Source organism: Pseudorasbora parva, chromosome 15, assembly GCF_024679245.1.
Source record: "Pseudorasbora parva isolate DD20220531a chromosome 15, ASM2467924v1, whole genome shotgun sequence".
NCBI lineage: Eukaryota > Metazoa > Chordata > Actinopteri > Cypriniformes > Gobionidae > Pseudorasbora > Pseudorasbora parva.
The window spans coordinates 32,390,925-32,400,150 of NC_090186.1; positions in this window are offsets into that span (position 1 = coordinate 32,390,925).

Here is a 9,226-nt window from a genome sequence, read left to right on the forward strand (position 1 = left end):
GTATGCAAGTGAACAGTTTACAGTGTCAACGTGTTAAAGTACAGGGTGTTTTGTTTTGCTCAAACTTAGCAAAACTGTAATCACTTTAATTTCACCAAGTATAACATGTTCCTGGATCAACATTTTAATCAAAGACTTGAGGGTCATATTTAGGCTTACAACCAGGGCTAGGTGCTTATAGCCCTTTTTACACTGCAATTCCGGCAAATACATGGATAATGCGACCTGGCATTTGTTCCCGGGCCACTAGATTTGGTCCATTCACACTGCCAGCTAAATACCGTAATATGTGCGCTTTCACACACAACCCGTAATGGTCCCGGATCGAGTTGACACGTGATCTGGATGTGACGTATAATGGCGAGCAATCTCAGCTTCAGCGCAGAAAGTAAGGAGCTCCGTGGTCTCGACTTGTGTCCAGTTTGCACACATTTCTGCTTGTTTAATTTTAGTTTCTTTTGTATAAGAACACTCTCTGCGTTTAAAACACCGACTAGCTCTTCTGGCACTGCAGGGTTGTGTTATTAAAAAAACAAGCTCTAGGAGTCGCACGATAACTAAGTACACGTTGCGGCATTAGTTTTGGCTTTTGTTCACACAGCGCTCGTCCCAGATCGAACCCCGCAATGTTACTAGGTCCCCGACCCAGGTTCAGTTCGGTAATCAATTCCGGGACGTGGTTGCTTTCACACAGAAGGCGACCCGGCAATGTTCCGGGAATATTTTTGATGAAATCTTAGAGCTCTCTGACCCCTCTATAGACAGCAATTTAATTATTACTTTCGAGATCCAGAAAGGTAGTAAAGACATTTTTAAAAAAGTGACTAGAAGCGATAAGAATATATATTTTTTGCACTTTCAATTTCTTCTACTCTGTGTCAGTCTTATACACTCTTGACGTAGAGTAAACAATACAGCACTTCCGAGTTCTATGGCAGAATGGTGGCTCACTATTGGCTAGCTCCTGCTTCGTGGTGCTCACGTTAACAGTGTCGGCCGATGGTAAGCTGGTGTTCTGACATAGCGCTTCAAAAGCACTGCACTATTTACTACGTCAACAAATAAAGTAATTGTTTTGGGTTTTTAGTGCACAAAAATGTTTCCTGCGCTTCATAAAATTAAAGCTACACTGTGTTCTAGTGGTGAAAAGGTATATGACCATCCAGTGAATAATAGTTTCTGTTCCTCTCCATTCTGATTTCGTTTTAACTCCTACGGTGGCCGATTTAGTCCAAGATTAACATGGCAATCCCCCTCTTCACATTCGACACAGTGCCATCGAGTGTTAAAACGCAAAAGGCGAAGCTTGAATTTACGGGTATGTCCCTCTTTGGCTAATGTACTTTCAAGATGGAGGGGCAACATGGCGACCAGCATTCGAACCCCTCACCCGTATGTATTTTCAATGGCATATTATAAACTTAGGAGAATACTTTATTACTTGAAAGAAGTAAATATACATTAATGAGCACATATATTTTTGAAAGAACTAAGTGTTTTTAGCTAAGAATAAACTAAAAAAGTTACACAGTGTAGCTTTAAGGTTGAACCACTGCAGTAACATATGGATTATTTTAACAATGTCTTTCCTACCTTTCTGGGCCTTGAAAGTTGTTATCAAATTGCTGTCTATGGAGACGTCCGAAAGCTCTTGGATTTCATTAAAAAAATATTTTAATTTGTGTTCCAAAGATGAACGAAAGTCTTGTGGGTCTGGAATGTGGTGAGTAATTAATGACAGAATTTTCACTTTTGGGTAAACTAACCCTTTAATCAGTAATATCATGTACTATCCTAGAAAAAAAAAAATCAAAAGAGGAACATAATATTAGTCTCTCTATTTAGATTTCATACCCAACTCCTTCGTATTCAAAGATGCTCTTACATCTCCTCAGATTTTAATCTATTCCATATACACTCACCCAAAGGATTATTAGGAACACCATACTAACACTGTGTTTGACCCTTCTTTTGCCTTCAGAACTGCCTTAATTCTACGTGGCATTGATTTAACAAGGCGCTGAAAGCATTCTTTAGAAATGTTAGCCCATATTCAAAGGATAACATCTTGGAGTTGATGGCGATTTGTGGGATGCTTGTCCAGGGCACGAAGCTCCTGTTCCACCACATCCCAAAGATGCTCTATTGGGTTGAGATCTGGTGACTATGGGGGCCATTTTAGTACAGTAAACTCATTCTCATGTTCAAGAAACCAATTTGAAATTATTCAAGCTTTGTGACATGGTGCATTATCCTGCTGGAAGTATCCATCAAAGGATGGGTACATGGTGTCATAAAGGGATGGACATGGTCAGAAAAAATGCTCAGGTAGGCCGTGGCATTTAAACAATGCCCAATTGGCACTAAGTGGCCTAAAGTGTGCCAAGAAGACATCCCCCACACCATTACACCACCCCCACCAGCCTGCACAGTGGTTACAAGGCATGATGGATCCATGTTCTCATTCTGTTTACGCCAAATTCTGACTCTACCATCTGAATGCCTCAACAGAAAACCTCAGACCAGCCTGTCTGGCACCAACAACCATGCCACGCTCAAAATTGCTAAAATTACCTTTCTTTACCATTCTGACATTCAGTTTGGAGTTCAGGAGATTGTCTTGACAAGGACCACAGCCTTAAATGCATTGAAGCAACTGCCATGTGATTGGCTGATTAGATAATTGCATTAATAAGAAATTGAACAGGTGTTCCTAATAATCCTTTAGGTGAGTGTATATACGCATCAAGTGCTCTTGTTTAATTAATGCAGTGAAGGGCAAAGCAAGAACCCCTTCTCTGGCCTCGCTGTGATAGAGTCCTGGTCTCTCTGTCAGTCATGTTTGTTGCGAGGGGAGTGATGATGCTAATTATGAGCGTGATGCATCCACAGGATATTGCAGCCATGGTGCTTAGTTGGCGGTGTGGACAGGTGGCATCTCATGCATATTCATGGTCCAGGCCTCGTTCCCTGACAGCACCGGTGTGACAGTGCAGAGAAGTAAGCAAATGGTTTCAGAGAATGTGATGCATGGTCTGTTACCATAGCAATGGGTCTTCAGTCAGCCCACACCAGATAATTTGATACAATTTTCCTGTGTGTGTGTGTGTGTGTGTGTGTGTGTGTGTGTGTGTGTGTGTGTGTGTGATATTTGGTCTAATACGCCACTCAGTCATCCTTGACTATCTTGCTCAGCAGGAGCTTATGTTTATCATGTATACCCCAAAATCTCTAAGGCTCAAACCCCAGCAAACCAGTTTTAGTAGTGCCCCAGATCACCGATTCATGAAAGAAGGACATAATTGAGTCATTTCACTAGAATGTAATTAAAAACTATACTTTATGTATCATCATATTTTTGCGTCAAGCTAAATAATTAATCTTTTCACGAGTTTTTAAGAGATTTTTAAGGTTGATGAGCTGCCCACCATGATGAACCTGAGTTTTTATCTACATCCCCAGGTGGTTGCTGGCATACAAAAGGAAAGAGCAGAAAGCATTGACTATGCAGCGCGCATCAACGATTTGACCCCAACCCACTGGGGTCACCAAACAAGCTGATGCTTTCCTGCTCCGGCTGTTTCCCGATGCCAGAAATGTTCCATTTGCGTCAACTGCTTTAGAGAGAAACATTGCAGAACTCTGGGTTTAACAAACTTGTGCTAACAGTGCATACATGTTCTCTGTTTAAATATAGGATGCGCTGCCTTGATTAGGCAGAGTGGTAAAGATAGAGAAGGTGCTAATGGGGAAAGCATTGTCCCCAGTTAGTGTTGCCTAATGGTTAAAGGTGCTGTATGTAATTTTTTGTCTGTACTAAAGCATAAAAATACCAAAATAAGTTTGCAGATGTTTAAGAAACATGCTAAGTTCACATACTTGTTTCTCTGAAAAACAATGCTACAGAGTTATTTTACTTTGAAATGTGTTCCATGTCGGAATGTCTGTTTTTGTTTTGGTCTGTGTGATTTCACTCACTGCCAATTTACCCAACACAGTGTATCATTGAAGCCAGCGTACAAACTGTCAGTTGTGGCCAATTTGTGTAGCCTGGTTAAAACCAGACCATTCTCAGTAGTAACTGAGTTATGGTCCGGCAAAGCTTTATAGACAAATATTTTTTTTTATTTGAACAAGCCATAATGGTCTGCACAATTAAGGGCGTGGTCACTTTGATTGACAGGTGGATAGCCATTTATCCGCTGTCAGTTAGTCATCGTCACCTCAGCTCCGCCCACACACCGCCTCAGTGCCCATTTTCTGTTATCCGGGCGTGACACGCGATTGCGTGTTGCCAAGATGGCAATGTCCAGCTCTCCAGTCTCTATTTACACTTCCAAACTGCACTACAGAATCCTTTGGGTAACATCACGGACACTACTTCCATATTTTTTTTTACCGTCTATCTATGGTACACTCACTTGCCTTAGTCTGTCGCACAGACTCATGCACTCAGCTCATCCATCCTCATCCATCCCCAACTACTCCTTATGCAGATATGTCTACCTATCCAGCTTGTTGTTGCTCAATCTTTTACAAACTCTACACTTGTATTACTGTTGCTTATACATTTCCGGTTAATTGCCAGAGAGCTTAGGCGTCCAAACCTCACAGCTTAACCGCATGAGTACCATCAGAGTAAAGCCTGCCGCCAAATAAATATCATTCAGTGCCTCTACAATAATATTAATCAAATAGAGTGGTCCTGACTGAAATGTACTTAATGCAAGGAATATTCCACATATTTATGTCACCAAATGGTAATATTAAATTTTTTCTTTGGCTTTCTTAGAGACAATATAAAATATAATTTACATTTTTGAGAACATCATGTTGTCTTTATGAAATGACACATTACACATGACATATACAACACCTCAGGCTTAGTACAGCTCATAGACTTCATCCACTACTGTGTGGTGGTATAGTGGTTACAAATGTGGGCTTCTACAGAGGTTGCAGGTTTGGTTCCTGGGATAGTTTACTCAAGAATAGGAACATTTTTGAGATTGCACACCTACCCAATCACAACTACACTTTGTGTGTTGCATTCACGCGATCAGACATTCTTAACTGATTCTCTGGATTTGTTTTGCTGCATTGCAGTACTCATTGCCTCCATGCTCGTGACATGGAAGGGAGGGGAAATAATCCCTCACACTTCAAGACTCTCTTTCAGTTCGTAAAACAGCCACAGCCCTCCAGACCTGAGGCTCATGATAAAACTTGCACAACTTTGTCATATCTACTACGTGAACTGATGTCAAGTTCACTATATGAATCTCTCTCACACTCATACACTTGTGCCCTAAGTAGATTTGCCTCAAAAACTAGGCTTTACATTGGCAAAATATATTTTATCCGACAAACCCTTAACCCTCAGATATCCACAATATCAAGTTAAGATATTTACATAATTACATAAATACCTATGCTCTTACTAAATATGTGTTATAAGTAACTATACATTTGCACTTTTAAAGGTGCCCTAGAATGAAAAATTTTATTAACCTTGCCATAGTTAAATAAAAAAAGTTCAGTACATGGACATCACATACAGTGAGTCTCAAACACCATTGCCTCCTCCTTCATATGTAGATCTTGTTTGTGAAAAACACCACGGAAAAACAGGGTATTTTCGCCACATGTGACGCAATCGCTGGGATCCTTAATATGTAAGCACCAAACATTTGCATGTCAGCCAATGTTCATTGTCAGGCAGAACTACATATCTGAATCATCAGTTCAGCAGATAAACAAGCGTCACACGAGGATAGCGAAAACGGCAGATCATGTGAATAAATGTTATGATCCAGGCTGTACAGGGGACGTGAGGACTTTACATAGATAATAAATGTCAACAGTCATGCTTGATGTTTATTTACAGTCGGATACCGCAACGACGTAATTCAAAGTTGTTCGTTTGGACAGCCCATTTCACCACAGAGAGTTTTTCTAATCTGGGGCAATATAGCAGGATTCGCTCAGCGTCTGATACTGAAGAAAGGGCCAATTTCAACCATATTCCTGCAAGAAGTAAGTACTAGTGATTTTATCCATTTATTGACCGTCAAACCCTTTTCTGATTAAATTGAAAGTTTCTTAGTAAGACAACATTACAATAATATCCCCTGTGTTGTCTAGAAGTGTTGCCAGATTGGGCGGGTTCTGAATTTGATTGTGTGTGTAAAAATGGGTTTGGGCGGGTGGACAAAATTTGGGCTGGTTTGAGAACATCATGTTGTCTTTATGAAATGACACTTACAACATTACACATGACATATACAACACCCCAGGCTTAGTACAGCTCATTGACTTCATCCACTACTGTGTGGTGGTATAGTGGTTACAAATGTGGGCTTCTACAGAGGTTGCAGGTTTGGTTCCTGGCAAAGTTTACTCAGCACACATAACAGTTTGTCAAATGACAAAGGTTATTATTATGTCCTGCCAGTGTTGTCATAAAATACAACAGTAGATACTTATGTCGATCCCTTTTGACGGATTGAAATCTAAATTAGCCTATATTTCATCATTAACACATAACTCAGAAGCTAACGATGTTTACTACTGCTGTTTAGTTGCTTACAGATCGCTCATTCGATCCGTGTAACTAATGTCAGTTACGTCACCTTCTTCACCATTAAGTTGAAACGATGGTCATTTCACAAGGCTTAGTCAATTTGTTAAATAAATATACATTTTTGAGAACTGAAGTATGATTATTTTGCAGCGGGTGAGTATTAAACATTACACTGACTATTTTGAGTGGCTTCTGCATTACTTTGTTTGGCTAAATAAATCGACTTTTATATCAGTACTCTACTGTCAAACTGTAACGTTACTGTAAACAACATATTTACGCGCTAGCCAGTTCAGTTCGTGATTCAAAGTTGAGAACCTATCATTGTAAAATCATTGCCATGACGGATGGTATAGATATGTTAGCTGTGCAGTAAAACAGCCAACCAGAGCAGAATTTTGTATTAATATTCACAACCCTTCCAAATAAGGCCAAAACAGAGCATTACATCCTAGGGACAATTTCTAGGGTTGTAAATGGAACTTTAAAACTGTATCTGGGCAATTTTTGACCTTAAATAAGACACATACGCTCTATTTAGATATCAGAGAGCAATTTAAAATGTTGTCATAGTCACCAGCTTACTCAGACACCTGTCAGATCTGCCCTACACTTCCCAGCATCCTTACTGCTCACCACCTGCACTCAGTCAGCCATCATTGTCAACAGAGTTCTAATCACCTGCACCTGCACACCCTCATCAAAAACACCCTTTATTAACCATTGTTCCCTTCACCTTCTGGTCTGTTGCGAAGCCAAGCTATAGACGCCGACTGCTGTACTCACCAGAGAACCTATCTGTTTTTCCTAACCTGTACCTACCAATTGCTCGATGAATGACGAGATAATAAAGTTGTTGTACCGCATCGGGGTAAATGTCTGGGAGCTCCCTAGAATGAATGATATCTAAGCACTGGACTGGAGAGAGGCCATCAGTAGATGTCTGCAGGGTATCACTCTCAGATACAGAATACAAACTTGGCCCTTCCAAAGTCCCGTGAGGTCTCCAGCCCCTGTCCTGTGTCCCGTGAGGTCTCCAGCCCCTGTCCTGTGTCCCGTGAGGTCTCCAGCGTCCTGTGAGAGCTACAGCCCCCCCCCCCCCCTCCACCAGCATCCCATGACGTATCCAGACCCTGATCAGCATCCCGTGAGGGCTCCAGCTCCATCCCGAGTCCCTTGAATCTTTGTTTGCACGATTGTATGTGCCTGCATACTTAGCCTCGATCCTACAAGTCTACACCCCCACCAGAATCCTTTGCTCAGCTAACGTGCGGTGGCTTGTGGTACCATCACAGAGAGGCATGAAATCCATCTATCGAACTTTTTCATTCACCATTCCCGGTTGGTGGAACAATCTTCCGACCTCCATACGCATGGCAGTATCACTCAATTCATTCATTAAAAATTCATCTCTTCTATGAGCACTTAATTTTATCATAAAAAATAAATTTAAAAAATCTAACTTTTCTTCCTCTATTTTCCGCTTTCCCCTCCCTATTCTAGCTTTTGCTACTCTGAATAATATCTAAATCTTTGTATTTAAGGCACCTTTTGCATTTCTTTGCCTCTTCATGAGCTCAGATCATCTTCAGATTGCTTCCTGTACTTCTTTGTTGTAAGTCGCTTTGGATAAAAGCGTCTGCTAAATGCATAAATGTAAATGTTTGTAAACTGAGACAAGCGGGTTTAGGCGGCCAATGTCACAGTATGTGCCAGAGCTCGCACTTACGTACTCACTAGAGAATCTCCCCGTATGAGTACCTACACGTTTATCCAGAGCGATTTTCTAAATCGTCTTCTGAAGCCCATGCCATCATTCTGGAATCCCCGTGCACCAGCCTGCTTCACAAGTCTCCATCTGCAAGAGAAACCATGGCATTACAACCCGATAAGCCTTCAGTGACATTTGATCTGCATATATCTCTTACCCGTTGAATCCCCGCTCTGACTTCCTTTAGCATTGCGATAAAAACATACCGGTATTTGTGATAACCTTGCCTGTCCTCTTCTTTGTATGTGACACTGACCGCCATTTCAAAATGTATGATGGTGGCTCTTATCAATATAAATTATATATATCAATAATTAGATCTCTGAGGGTTAAACATTTGTATATTTTTTACATATTTATACAAATGTATTAAATGTTATTTATACATACCTTTTCCTTTTCTACATCTAGGTTGTTGGGTTAAAACAAGCAACTTTAAACACAGATCACAAAGGTCACAAACCGGTGTATTGTGTATTTCTATTGGCCATTTCATTCCAGATCCATCTTGTGCTGCTGACAGGAGAGTAAATCCTGAAGTCCGTGTTACACAGTGAAACAGGATTTGTGGGGAATTTGAATTACTTTCCGATCAATATACTTCCTCAGCAGTCCCACCTCACACATCATGCCCTCAGAGAGCGTGCAAGTACTGCAAGCAGAAAACTAACTTTTCCAACTGGAGACATTTAAAAATATCTTAATGAACTGCAGCATTCTTGCTGAGATGTTCCTCCACTCTTCCACCAAAGCGTTTGTTCTTGAACACATCTAGAGGGAATACATGGTTACACGTGGTTTGACATTGCAAGGGTGATCAGCTGTCCTTTCTGTTTCCCTGTAGCACTGTCTTGGGCGTCTGGTCTTACATT